The 15,634-nt window shown below is 42.8% G+C and overlaps 1 pseudogene; it reads right to left on the reverse strand.

The window, feature by feature from the left end:
- The window catches only part of LOC139471349 (metabotropic glutamate receptor 8-like), a 183,775-nt pseudogene that overhangs the window by 22,530 nt on the left and 145,611 nt on the right, over positions 1–15,634 (reverse strand).

The raw sequence follows: 15,634 nt of genomic DNA on the forward strand, positions 1-15,634 counted from the left end.
TCAAGAAGTTCGTGTTTAGGAGATTACGAGGACGAAGTTTTTGGATTAATTGACCGCCGATGATCGAGTTCTCTTCAGAAATCAGAAAGAATTTCGGTCAATTTCTTTTCTGCCTTTCAATCAGTCCCTAAAATGAAGCATTCATCGGAGCAATTTTTCTCAATGATAACATGCTACTGTTACTAGAATAATGATTGACATACGAAAATATACGCGTAATTGTTTTTGACCGAGGTTATGTCAAGTACCTTCACAGCGAAGGTAAAGGTAATTGGCTCCAGATCAAGAAATTACCCCCTCCAACTGAAAACACATAACTCTTGTATTTAATTCCCACTTCTAAAAATACAGAAACACTCAATCTACCTTGTCTCTACCGCTAGGTTAATAAGAATACCGACTGGTTGTCTATTTCATGAAGACTCCGGAATCGTTCTCAACTCTTTTTTTTTAATAAAGTCAGTGGGCAGCTTAGATTGGTTCTTTTATCCAACATCTACTGCTATTGATTTGTGAAAAGATAATTTCAAAGACATCTCTCCAGTGTGAAAAAGTACTTCCTCTAAATACAAGGAATGTCGGATGCCTTGTTTGTGGATGCTGTGCGTTACTTGGGGCTGTATATAATCAATCACTGACAAGAAAAACGAACCATTAACATTTCCTTCTGTTTTTGTCCGGAGAATATGTAAACAGTTGTAAAGGTCAATGGTGTTAGACATAAAAGCTGTGTTGACCTTAACAGTGTCATCGATTTTGTTATTTGAAACTTACTCGAATGGATGGATAAAGGTAAGACGTGTCACCATTTGCTTCTGCAACTGGAGTATTGGGTGAGTGAGGGAGCGAGTAAAACTGATATTAAAAAAGGACACTGGATATGTCGTGTCTCCTCAGAAACGTCACAAAGCGTTTGGTGCCATCCATTCTTAAAGATTAGTAGATTACAATGTCGAATTATTTTGAGTTATTTCCTAAAACGCTTGAGCTCAAACAAGAAGACAGACTCACTAATATTCCCCGCAATCTTTGCAAAACCTAGCTCAACACACTTGCAAAGTTTTATGGGGAAATAATGTAAGGTATCTTGCCTGCAAACGCAACACAGGTGCTTCAACTCTATCGAAGGCTATTCAATAATTCTGTATTCTGCAAAATATATAGTGGTTTCCGAGAAATGTGCAGAACTGATCAAACAAGAGTTGTACACAGACATTTTCTATGATGGTTCTCGAACTCGACCAACATACACACAAAAAAACCCACAAAAAACAAACAAACAAAAAAACTACACAGAAAGACAGATACAAACCACACCCACACACACACCCACACCCACACACACACTACCAAACGCACGCGCGCACGCACCCCCCCCCCCCCCCACACACACACACACAAACTACACACACACAGAGACAAACAGATACAAACCACACACACACACACACACACTTCGTGGCGTGTGATCCAGTAACAATGAATGTATGTTTAAGAACTGACGTGTAGAGGGTATTAAGGTAATAGTGCAGAAACCAGATCCAGTATTATTTCAAGACTGTCAGTACTGTAACACACACTACTCAAACGAGGTAAAAGAACACCTAAGTCTTTCATACAACTATAGTTCATCTGTCTGTTAAGTTATAGTCGTCCAGTTGTCTCTTAGACGTTTCCAGCCGACCAAGCCTTTGAGAGTAGTTTTGACATTCTTAACACAACGGCACCAGCATCCGTTGAGTGATCAAATATACTCTGCTAAGGATTGACTACTTTTCTTTGGCCAAGGAAAAAGTGGAAGAAATTATTTTGCGATTTCCTTGGAATGAAAATAATTCTTGGGTTAAAATTGCCCATGTAATGTTTTGAATGTATAAAAGAAACACGTTCTGTCCTTTCCGAGATGTAAAAGAAATTACTGTTCCGAAAATATAATCTAACGACCTACTTCATTTCCGTTTGTTTAAACAGAAAAACTCACATTCTTGTTCAGGACAAAACATCCTCTACCCATTAGGTCCTACAGAATACATTGTAAACCCCCATATTATACATCCTGAAAATGAATATCAATGCCTCCAAAACAACCGTTCTCCGCAGATTAAGTAGTTCATGCCTTATAAGACTATTTTAAATTCGTGACAGTAATAATACAGCTCATTCATTCCTCGGCCCAAGGGTTTTTAAGCATTTAAATAGGATCATCATTTATACTCGTCACAGTATTATTAAGAATATTTCATATCTTTGAAACATTTTGACAATCAATATCTCTAACACAACATGAAATGAATGATTTTACATTTAGGAAAACTTTGAAAAAACACAATATCACAGCAAGTAATATTTTTTTTCACAATTTGGAAACTTTTCCCAAAATCGTTTCATGCTGTGTTAATTGAAACTTTTTGTCAATCAATATTTTTAACACAACATGAAAACAATGATTTTACATTCTGGAATAGTTGAAAAACGCAATAAATATCACAGCACGAAAAAAATATTTTACAATTTGGAAATCTTTCCGAAAATCGTTTCATGCAGTGTTAAATGTAAACGTGGATAAAGGCAGAGTGCTCATTTGAGGATGTGTACATGCTAGTAACAAAAGACTTACTCATGGACTAGTCCATGAATTCATCATCCTCAAACATACCGTCAGATTGCGTACCAGAATCAACTCTCAAGGCGGAAGCATTGTTAGGCTTGGTGAAGGCGGCTTTTGCCATCATGGACTGACGAACATTCCTCTCGGGGTGAAGTAGGATTATGTACAGTTTTGGGGTGAACATACATATAAGCGCCACTGTTGCGCTTAGGCTGATTGAGAAGCACATGGTGGCAAGTCGCATCTGAATATTACTCGCCGTCGTGAAGTAGATGACTACAAATGCAAGCCATATGATGCAAGTGGTGTACATGGTGAACCCTATGTATTTGGATTCGTTGAAGGCTTCTGGTATTTTGCGAGTGAACAACGCGTAAAATGTACATACAGTCACTAGAAGAATAGGATATGAAAAGCCTATCATATAGGAATAGCCGACAGCTCCTTCACACACTAGCTGATGGTCGTCCCTGTTTGAGTAATAGGGTATAGATTTAGGTGGGCTTATCAGAAGCCATACGAGTCCGATGAGTATCTGGACACACACTAAACTACCACATATGACCAGCTGGGATTCAGGGCTGATGAATTTGGGTCTTTTCACAGTCCTTTTCCCTGCTCGAAATATCCTAGATATTCGGTTTGTCTTTGTCAAAATGGCAGAGTAGCATACGGAAAAACAAAGCCCCATTCCTATCTTCTGAGTTCCACATGTATACGTCATGGGCTTTGACACCAACACGAAGGTGATTGCATAGCAGAAGAGGATTCCACCCAAGAGGACGAAGCTTAGCTCGCGTCCGGACGCCTTGACCACAGGAGTGTCACTGTAGATGAAGAAGACCAGAACAACCATGGATGTCCCTATCACTCCAAGAGAGGCAAATGTCATGGCGGCGATGGCGATTCCGTCATGGTACTGCAGATAGCGGGGAGGGATCTCAATACATTCGTCCTTTAACCAGGACGGTAGCGTGCCCCATGGACATTCTTCACATGCGTCTTTGGTGGGAAGGTACTGGTACTTGTTACAGGGGCTGCACATCCAGCAGCACGGGTCTCCTTCGAATGGGAGTCTTGCCTCGTAGAAGGCGCACGGCTTGTTACAGACTGACTCCGGGTGGCTGGGTTCTTCTACCCGAAACTGGAGGGGGGACTCCTGAAAGAGAAGAAAGAAATGGTTATTGATGTATGATATCATATGATCAGGAATCCCCCACGGACAGGATAACTCTGAAATTTAAAGGATAACTACTGGCATATGTCCCCGAACTTGTTCCACTCAATCCAATACCAACCTCGGGCGGTCGGGTAGCCCAGTGGTTAAAGCGTTCGCTCGTCACGCCGAAGACCCGGATTCGATTCCCGACATGGGTACAATCTGCGAAACCCATGTATAGTGTCCCCTGACGTGATATTGCTGGAATATTGCTAAAAGCGACATAAAACATACTCACTTACTCCCATACCAACCTCGGCCAGCAAAAAAACCGACGGCAGAAGTGTTTGATAGACATTTAGAAGTAGAGAGAACATGAATAAAGGACTTTTTAAGGATAGCAACTTCTTTTATTCTTTGTCACGACGTTTCAGAGCTGATTCACCTGATGAAGAGGCAAGAAGTAGCTCTGAAACGTCGTGACAAAGAATAAAAGAAGTTGCTATCCTTAAAACGTGTCATCTATTCAAACCCGACGGCAGTAATGAACCTTATATAAATATGTTCACTGTTTTCTTCAAATCAAGGTGTATCTCATTTCTGTTTCGCATTAATTACGTTAACCTGAATTCAATGCCGACCACAGCATCACGGGGTAAGCGGAATAAACCGATTTGATTATTGTTCTCCATCAGAAACCAGACATGAGAATGATTCTGAGTAATTTCGAGTTTCGTCTTCTGTCTTAGCAAATGTACATCTTCTCCCAAAATCTCTTTTTTAAGTATGGGAGAAACTACATTCTTAGTGTTATAATCGCTTAGTATGAATATAAAAGGTCTAAATTACCAAAGTAATGGCTTTGTTCGTATCTCCGTTTATCCACGGGAAATATCAATGAACACGTGACATGTTTGTAAACACAATCGACAAAACAATCTCTATAATCAGGAGTAGAGTCCATTATACAAGACTTAACCAGTCAATAAATTATTGTCCACATTGCCCGGCCAACCTGCTGAAATTGTTGTGACTTCATCAAACATGCCATGATGATTGAATACACTGCACACTACATTCAGTGAGTTTTGTTTTGGTTAACTAGCTTACAGAGATGGCCTGTCCGCTCCGTACCTAGCAGTGTTGTAATGAGAATGGCATTATCTTTAGACCTGCCGGGGGCACGGGTGGCCCAGTCGTCTAAGGCGCCGCGATTCGCTGTGCAGGGTTGCGTCCCTTGGGCACGCCAGAAACCTATGATTGTGGGTTCGAATCCCGGTTTGCCCCGATTATGTTTCTAGGTTTGTCAGCACCATAGCCTTGCTCGTGGGTTTCACCGAAGTGGTAAACGAGACCTGCATCACTTCGGGCTTTCCTCCCACATTATGCTGACACGCCACGATATAACTGGAATACCGTTAAAAGCGGCGTTAAACCCAACTCACTCACTCAATCTTTCTTCAGATATAAATGTGGTGAAAGAGGAAATTAAATAAGCCCCCAAAACACACCAGGATTTCCAGGATGATGGTGCCTTAGGGAGCCCAATACTCTTATCCTCGTTATGCATACATGGATACACTATGTGACATTCATTCTTATTGGACCAATACTGCTGAAAGACCTACAAAGTCCCATTCATTCTCTAACTCAAAGGACCGATTTTCTTCGTTGCAGTACAAGATTAAACACTCAACATGTTTTTCATCCGCACAAGACACACAATTACAGGAACAATTGAAAGTGGGGGAGATTCTGTCAGATTGTTTCAGTCCTCGCCTGCTGAAAGCGAAGGGCCGTCACATCACATGGAACTGACGGAGAGGATGAAAGGCACGGGAAGGTGATGAACTCCTCCCTGGTCTTGTAGTAAGATGAGTATTCGATACAAGTGTCAATCTTGATCTCCTACACCGACACGAGTCAGCAGGTTCAACTAGATATGGAGTGGCATTTCTTGTTCGTCCAAGTGGAGTTTGGAGGTGGTATACACCACAGTGATATACTATACAAGGTACAGTGGACGGTGCAGCGTGTGCCCACCCAATCCCGGATAATGCTCTGTCCATTAGAATAGCGGGGGAAAATTGGGTGGAATGTATTGGACATGTTTCTTACAAAGCAGAAAGACCGCCTCCGTGATCCAGTGGGTAAAGAATCTGCCCGGAGACGGGAAGGTCGATGGTTCGATCCCCCAGCCCCGTCATACCGAAAGACGTTAATAGACGGAACTTGTTGATACCCTGCCTTGCGTTCGGATTTAAGGGGATTAAACAAGGACCGGTCAGTATAATGTATTTAAGTAAAACTGCGGCATGGTAACTCAGTGGGCGAGCAGTTTACAACCAGATATAGTCCAGACTAGTACCAGCAGCCACACACATTCGTGCATACAAGTCGCTTTATGGTGCAATAATCTTAAAAAACGCGACGTTAAACTCAATTTTACCAATGTGGTATCCAACAGCACTAATATATCGGAGGGAAAGGGGTTGAGGCTATGGGTTTGACTAATGCGGTACTAAAGAACATTGGTTGGCTGGTTTGTTTAACGCCGCACTCTGCAATATACCAGCTATATGACTGCGGTCTGTAAATACTCGAGTCTTGACCAGACAATCCAGTGACTGATATCATGAGTATCGACCCATGCAATGTGGGATCGATGATATGCATCAACCAAGTCAGCGAGCCTGACCACCCGATCCTGTTAGTCATCTCTTACGACAAGCATAGTCGCCTTTTTACGGCAAGTATGGTTTCCTGAAGACCTGTTCTACCCCGGACCTTTACGGGTCAAAGAACATTGGGAAGGAGAAGTAGGGTAAATGTGGTTGAAATGTATAAAAAGTATGAGCGACAAAACCATTTCCAGAATCACAAGAAAAGCGATGTGTTTTACTGGTTGGCATAAAACAGCACTGGGTCAGCACAGCGTGCTAAAAGTGGCTGAACTAGATTTTGTATGAGCTACTAGTACATGTTCTGCTGAGGTGGTATTGAGCAGCGTTGATTAAGTATTATGGGTTAAAAGAGGTTGACATTACAAAGTTCTACTTACATGTATTTTGTCAGAGACAGAGGATTTGTTCGCCAACTGCTTCAAGACAAACAATTATTTCATTGAAATGTGGGTTTTTATCCACAACATTTTAGTTTTCAAGTCTTCTTGTGAACAATTACTTTTTGGTAAGATCTAAGGCAGCATGGTCTTTTGTAGCATTCACACAGAATGTTAATTGCTCCGATCCTAATTGATCATGACTATTTCGAAGAAATATTGCTGCCTTGTTGTCATCCTCGATCAGTTTGCAACGTCCACAGCTATGGGCTGTCCTATATCTCATGTGTTAAGAATCATTCCTGTATCTCTGAAGTCATGTGTGCCACGTTATTCTAATATCTTTGAAGTCATGTGTGCCACGTCATTCTAATATCTCTGAAGTCATGTGAACCACGTCATTCTAATATCTCTGAAGTCATGTGTACCACGTCATTCTTATATCTCTAAGGTCATGTGAACTACGTCATTCTACTGTCTCTGAAGTCATGTGTACTACGTCATTCTAATATCTCTGAGGTCATGTGAACCACGTCATTCTACTGTCTCTGAAGTCATGTGTACTACGTCATTCTAATATGTCTGAAGGCATGTGTACTACGTCATTCTAATATTTCTGAAGGCATGTGTACTACGTCATTCTACTATTTTTGAAGGCATGTGTACTACGTCATTCTACTATTTCTGAAGGCATGTGTACCACGTGGGGCACTGGAAAATAGTTGACAACATATGTGGATGTTTGTGGTTTTGTTCATTCGAATGAGTTGGGTTTAACGCTGCTTTGATTTTTTTCAGCTATTCCACAGCGTATCAGCGGCGTAAACATATCCTCACTCATTGTCGGAGCTAAGCACACGCGGATACCTGTACTAGACAGTCCTTACCGACGGAATCTACGTGTAAGGGCATGCTGCTGATGAACCTAGGATTATGTTCGCTAGAATTTGGATTCGAACCCCGACTAGCGGACCTCTGCATACATTAAGGGACTCATTGGACTACTGGGCCAACCTATAAGGTAATAAAGTCTGGAAGTGATTAAACCGATGTCTTGTTTCAATTGATACGCATGCACGCATACGTATTTCGAGATGGGAATGTGTTTTGCGCTGGCACTTTGTAAGCTATCCAGTGATTTATGTCTCTTAATGATTTTATGCCAGTCGATTAGCCAGGATAACGCCCGATTACGCTTATATTCGTCAATAACATCTCTATATCTCTATCATTTAACGATTTAACAGACATCAACTGCAGTCATGTCTGAATTGCGTATGTGATGACATAGCTAAATTGCTTTAAATCAACCGTGTTGTGATACAGACGGTAAACAGTTGCAGCATCCCTTTTATCGACTTGTATCGCCTCACAGACGTGAAGAGTTACCTCCCCCTGCTGTGATATGGCCTGTAAATCCACCTCTGACCAAACATTATCTATTCTAAACAAGCAATTTACATTTAGTGAGTGTTATAAATTATTTTGTAATGTTCCTTTGAGACAGCGAGCTATCGGATAGCTATAGCTTAGGGCACTGTGTTGTGATTAGTAAAGTTTGATTTGATTTATACATTGTTTTGTAGTTTGAAACCTCTGACTAAGTTGCTCCTTTCGTTCCGTTTGAGAAAAAGGCATGGGAAGTATTGACACTGCAGGCTGATGGTCTCCTAGTACTCTGTCAATATCTATTTCAACGTAACCAGATTACACAAGCAGACCAAGATTGTCTAGGGGCCAGAATACTAATTGACTGCTGTGGGCGGATCGAAGCGACTTTTAAAGCATTAGTAACGGGCAACGGAGAAATATTGGAAAAAGTGGTATCGACAGCGCCATGGGGGGTGGATTGGACAACTGAGTGTTAAAAAAACTCATTGGGAAAATAACGCAGAAGGTAAAGATGTAAGTGATGAATAAGAAGATGTGATAGCTGTGCGGATGTGCCCTGATTGAATTTGTGTGGAAATGAATAATATCAGTGATACTGGCATCAAGGGCAAATAATTGAAAAACAGTAAAAATACATGCAGGACTTTCGTTGTTTTAGCTCATTGACACTGACAACTTGAAACAGGGTTAGTATCATATTTCGGGAGAACTGATATGTTTGTAAATATTTTCACATCGTGACGGACCCGTGAAGATCCGGGTTAGAATACGTCTCCAGCAACCCATGCTTGCCTTGATTGGCGACTATGCTTGTCATAAGAGGCGACTATGCTTGTAAGAGGCGACTATGCTTGTCGTAAGAGGCGACTAACGGGATCGGATGGTCAGGCTCTCTGACTTGGTTGAAGCATGTCATCGTATCCCAATTGCATGGATCGATGCTCAGGACTTCAATCACTGGATTGTCTGGTCCAGACTCGATTATTTATAGACCGCCGCCATGTGGCTGGAATACCGCTGATTGCGGCGTTAAACAACGAACAATATCGTGAGGTTTTATAAATCAACAACAGTGGCGATGTAAGCCTTAGTGTACAGATGTCTATGGGCCGCTGACATATAGTTTCATAATTAATGTATTTAATTAAATCACACGCTACGAGCGAGATGATGTCCATGAGGAAAGAAAGGTTGTGTTTCGTTCGGTACCTGTTGACTGCCGCGCGAACACTGGCGCCCTGCCAACTTCACAGAATCTATGGAGGCACGGGTAGTCTACGGTGTTAGGATTCGCCGTGAAGAGTAGCGGCCCTTGAGGTGCCAAAAAGCAATAATGACCGGTTCGATTCTAAGATTCTCCCTGATTATGTTTCCATGTCAGTCGGTACAATACCCGGGTTTCACTTCACTGGTAAACATCTAAGGCCTACATTACTTCTGATTTTCTTCGCATATTAACCTGACGCGCCGTGATATAACTGAAATACTGTTCCAACGGCGTTAAACACAACTCACTCACTCACAGACGTCTATGCACTGAACAGTTGTTGAACCAATTAAACTTCGAACGTGACTCTTGCATATATCGCCGAATAGTGTCACGATGTGTATTGCCCTGTATGTGATGCAGAAAGCGACAGATTTCTCTTCTGTTCACTAAATACCAAGACTCGGATGTACTAATCAATTCTCGCAACACTCTCATCAAACCATCAATTACAAGCTACAAGTACTCGGAGACTTACGACTGTCAGATTGCCACCCCGGAAGTAGCCGACGGTCGCCCATTCAAAGTGACCTGCGTCGTTCCGCCGGAAGTTGAGGATCCGATATCGAGACGGGCCGTCGCCATTGGACAGAAACTGGAAGTGTTGTCCGGATAAACCTGCAGAGGAAGATGTAGACCATGTATTGACAGAGGAGGAAGAGGGAGAAGGCATTACCCGACCTAGTATACACCTTGGATGACTTCTCGCTTGAGAGTGAATGTTGTTTTATGCCGGAAACAACAGTATTCCAGCATATACGACGGTCCGAAAATACTCGAGTCGGGGCAAATCCTCATTTAACTCAGCTCTTGAGACAAGCGGTGAGGTGCGGTGAGGTGAGGTGAGGTGAGGTGAGGTGAGGTGAGGTGATTTTTTTTACTTATACACATGTATTTTAATTGGTGCCGAGCTTCAGGCAGTGTAACAAAAAGTACCATTTATTATTACTTCTTTTGGTATGGCGCGGCCGTAGATCGAACCGCTGACCTCCTGCTCACCAGGCAGACGCTCTACCACTACACCAAGGAGGATCCTCGAAGGTCTAACAAGGAGACATACAACGAATAGGGTAACTTTAGTAACGCACACGTAACATTACGTTATGGAATTAATTAAATGCAATTCCCACTTGTGATATGTGCCATATGTTCCCGTTTTTTACAGGTGAACAATTGACTTGCCTTTGCGTGTGTTTGTGACTGATGCTACCGGTGGGGCAGTCTGTAGTGAAACAGCTAAAATGTTCCCAACTGCAACATTCATTCATGTGAGTGAGTGAGTGAGTGAGTGAGTGAGTGAGTGAACGAGTGGGTACAGTTTAAGCAGGGGTTCAGCAATATCAGCGCCGGGGACACCGGAAATGGGCTTCACGCATGGTACCCATGTGGGGAATCGAACCAGGGTCTTCGGCGTGGCGAGCGAACGTTTTAACCACAAGGCTACCCCAACGTGACCACCCTCACCCCATTTCCACCCCCTCCTCCTAAACTCATGCAAAGCTCGGGCATTGTAAAGTTTATAAATAATTTTATGTACTTATGAATATCAAAGAACTTGACGTGTCAACATGATTGGAGACGATGACAAACATTGACTTCAATTAAGCGTCTTCTCCAGTTCTAAAAATGGACGTCTAGCTTCAATATTGGCACCCGCAATACAATCAAAAGTACGAATGACAGGCAGACCAGACAGGTCACGTGATCAGAGGTTCCTGTGACAGCGCCGGGGAGAAAAATGGTTTCATTTACGTCAGTTTGGAACGGATAAAATTAATTTTCGTGTCCGATTCTATTTTCATAATTGTGTAATTTAAAACTTAACACAAATCGCCTGGTAAAGACAGACAGATGTCTGCCTAAAGTCAGTCAGACGTTGACTTGTGTCCGTCGTTATGACAAGGCGTCAGAAGCGCATGTTCTTCGTATGTCAGTTCAATTAGGTACGTTGCTGTTGGCCGATTTCGGTTGTGACCAGAGTTCAACGCGAGTCGGATTATATTCATATCTATTTCAATCGTGGGGCCATATTTGTTGGATTAGAATCAGCACAAAGGCCAGATGCCATTGGGTCAAAGAATTCTTCTTGCATCTGCAGTTGTTCTCGTCCTGATCTAGCTCCAACCGAAATACGCTGTGGGAGCGATGAGGTAGCCTTAGTGTCAAAGCTTTTCCCGTCACGCCGAAGACCCGGTTCGATTCCCCTCAGTTCTGATGTCAACGCCATTGCACTGATTGGCATATTGCTAACAGCGTCGAAACCTTTCTCGCTCGAATACAACATAGGTACCATGATTATCACATGTATGCCTTCGACTATTTGGTATTTTTAATCTATGGTTTTCTCCCATTATTAATCCTGGCCTATCGGACTATGTTCGTTGTTTGTTATGTGAACCTTTGTGACATGCGTTACTGTGGTCTTGCCTCCCTCATTAAACTGACGCCATGATGTAACTAAAATACTGTTAGAAGCGGCTTTAAACCCAACTCACGCACTCAATCTTCAACAGGGTCGGGGCGGTGAGGTAGCCTAGTGGTTAAAGCGTTGGCTCGTCACGCCGAAGATCCTCACAAGGATACAATGTGTGAAGCCCACTTTGCGGTGTCCCCCGCCATGATATTGCTGGAATATTGCTAAAAGCGGCGTAAAACCATACTCACTCACCCACTCACTTCCTTTAACAGGATCCGCGCCAATGCAATTATAACACCACGTTAAGATAGCGGGTACTTATAGAAGTAACAAACTTGATCAGGTTAATGACTGCCACATTTAATTCATATTATATAATTTGGTTAATTTTAAAACATAGCGAGCGCTTCACGAACGTGCAACCTGATTTTCAGTCGTGCATTCGTATACTTTTCAGAGCCAAATGGAAGTCTCGGTGGATAATCTAGACTGGTTATTCTCTTGCAGTGACATTTCTATTTCTGAAATACCAACGCCACAAGGAGCAAGAACTCGATGGTCACTGTTCACGCCCTGTGCACGGACAGTCTTGCTCACACATGCCCGTCTATATGAACAAAGGATAATTAGTTTGAGCATGAATTACAGATTGTAAGCCTAATTTCATCTCAACTAATCCCCAAATTACCATCGCGACCTCGTACACAGGGCTAGAAAGAAACCTGAGAAAATTGATTTCCTAGGGCTTTTGTGGGGGGAATCTGACTGTCGCGCAGATAGGATGAAGATAGACCTCGTTGCCTTCAAATTCAGTCCTCGACTGTGTGGGATAGAGGGGAAGTTATGTACAAGCATGAAACGCACCGTCTGCTTGGGCGGGACAACAGAAACCTATCTTGTGCTTGCTAATCTAAGCGTATGATTCCAGGGGATTTGAGGGATTATTGTCTCGCCAATTCTTGTTTATTAGTCCGTTTATTCTTTGCTTCAAAATGCCCGCGGGCGAGAGTGACAAAAGTGTCTGGATGTCAAATGCTGGATGCTTGGGGTAAAATACACAGTCGCCATTTTCTTTTATTGCTAAGTAGGGAAATGTTAATACTGTTTCCAACAGGTGGGATATGGCCTATGACCGAAAGTGTAACAGCAACGAGACACAGTTGAGTATCTGGATATCAAGAATGATGACGACGCACTGTAATTTCTATTCTTGTTCTTTTAGTGTTTGTCTCTGACAATTCTGATAATTATGTGGATGTTGTGCTCCCATACACGATTTAGCATAATCTTGTTGCATAATCTATTTGTCCTGATGTGAGTGAGTTGGGTTTAACGCCGCTTTTAACATTATTCCAGTTATGTCATGTGTCATCTTAATGTGGGAGGAAAACCCGAAGTGACGTCTCAGGTCTCAGACGTTTACAACTTCGGTGAAACCAACGAGCACGGTTAGTGTGCTGACAAACCTAGAAACATAATGGGGGCGAACCGGGATTCGAACCCACAATCATAGGTTTCTGGCGTGCCCAAGGGACACAACTCTGCACATGGAATCGCGGCGCCTCAGACGACTGGGCCACCTGTGCCCCCTTGTCCTAATGAACATACCGCCCCAATACTGTGGAATAAATGATTCCTCGGATTAAAAACCACTGTGTAGAAACGGTATACATTGCAGGTGTCCTACTCGAACACCTGGTGTCATCACTATTTGATAGTGATTCACCGCCTCCGTGGTCTAGTGGCAGAACGTCCGCCCGGAGAGCGGAAGGTCCGGGGTTTGATCCCCGGCCGCGTGATACCAAGACGTCTAACGATGGTACTTGTTGTTACCCTGTCTGGCACTCGGCATTAAGGGGCTAAAACAAGGACTGGTCGGCTCGGAGTCAGTATACTGTGTCTGAGTGGGGTATTCATGTTAGACTGCGGCATGGTATCTACGTGAGCTAGCACAATAAATCGGCATCAGTCCGGACAGGTACAAGCAGCCACACAAACACGTGCATGTATGTCGCTATATACATGTAAGTGCAATAATCTTGGACGCGAAGTTAAACCCCATTTCACCTAACCACCTTGATAGTGATTTATAAACACATGCTCATGATATTGTCGGAATCGGACAACGGACAGATTTTGTATGATTGTGGAAGAAGTTTTGTGGCTTGTATTTTAAATCACAGAGAGACGAAACACAATGTTGCCATCCTGGAAGCGTCGGGCGTGTCCTGTGTCTTTGGGCCTAATCTCGAAGACTATTGCTTAGTTGCAGGTCTAAAGAAAGCTAATTTAGAATGAGTGAGTGGGTGACTTGGATTTTACGCCACTTTGAGCACTATTCCAGCCATATCACGGCGATTCACCTTGATGTGGTAGGAAAGCCCGAAGTGATGCAGATCTTAGACGTTTACTACTTTGGTGAAACTAACGAGCACCGGTATGGTGCTGACAAACTTTGAAACACAGTGATGGCGAACTCAGATTCCAACCTACAATCTCAGGTTCCTGGCGTGCCCAGGGAGCGGAACTCTGCACAGCACCTAAGACGACTGGGCCACCCCTGCCCCCTCAAGTTTCGAAACAAAAACTTTTTGTTGTGCGCGGTGCAACTCAGCTCGAGAACTAGCTGCAGTTCTGAAACATCCGTTTAAGAATAGTAGTCCAACCTGGCCACCAATCGACTTACGACAAGCATAGGTTGTTGGTGACCTGTTTGTATCCGGGGTCCGACAGGGTTTCAGCACCACCTACCACGGGCTCCTCTGAACAAAGCCAGTTTTTTGTTGCAGGTCTTATCAATTCTAGTTAAACATTACAGTGTCAGAAACACCTGTCCTAAGATAGCCATAGGTTTGTTTGTATGTTTGTTGTATAAACGCCACACTCAGCAATATTCCAGCTAAATAACCGAGTCTAGACCACACAATCCAGTGATTTACATCATGGGCATCAACCACGCAACTGGGATACGATGACATGCATCCACCAAGTCAGCGACCCTCACCACTCAATCCTGTTAGTAGCCTCTTACGACAAGCATAGTCGCCAGTAACGGCAAGCATGCGGTTGCTGAAGACCTTTTCTAGCCCGGATCTTCACGGGGCGGGTCAGATAGCTGTAAGACCAATGTCTAAATGTAGTTGTTAGCTACGGTTCCGGTAGTCGTGTTCCAATCTGTAATTGCAAGGAAAGAGAAGATTCCAGTTCCTCAGAAGTAGGGGACGAAAATCTCGTCGTGGATTTGATATCGACAATGACAACCAGCTGACAAGCACTTGCCAAAATGACGACTTCTTTTTTCGCTATCATTTTCGCAATGCGTGAGAAAACTGCGATTGGGAAATAAAACTTAAGAAATGCCATCAAACGAACGGATCAATCAAACTTTCATCACTGTAAAAAGATTATTATTAAAAATTGTGTGAACCGTATTCGGGAGTTGGATATTTTGATGAGCTGTCACAAAACGGTTACAGGCGATGTGATTGATGTGAGATCCGCATTTCGAAGCCCAGCATCTATTACTATAGAATCAAAGGATCGTGTATTTATATCATTTGTCAATGTTGATGGAAAAATAAAAAAAGTAATTTATTAAGCATGGTTATCAAAGATTGTAAAAACACGCTGAAACACTGTCTTGAGTTGATGCTTTTCTTTTAATATGAGATTTGCCTCCAAGTTGATATCATGATTAAGTAGAGTTTTAGTTTTAAGACTTGTTAACAAAT

Source organism: Haliotis cracherodii, unplaced genomic scaffold (assembly GCF_022045235.1).
Source record: "Haliotis cracherodii isolate W230 unplaced genomic scaffold, xgHalCrac1.p SCAF_22, whole genome shotgun sequence".
In the NCBI taxonomy this organism is placed as follows: domain Eukaryota; kingdom Metazoa; phylum Mollusca; class Gastropoda; order Lepetellida; family Haliotidae; genus Haliotis; species Haliotis cracherodii.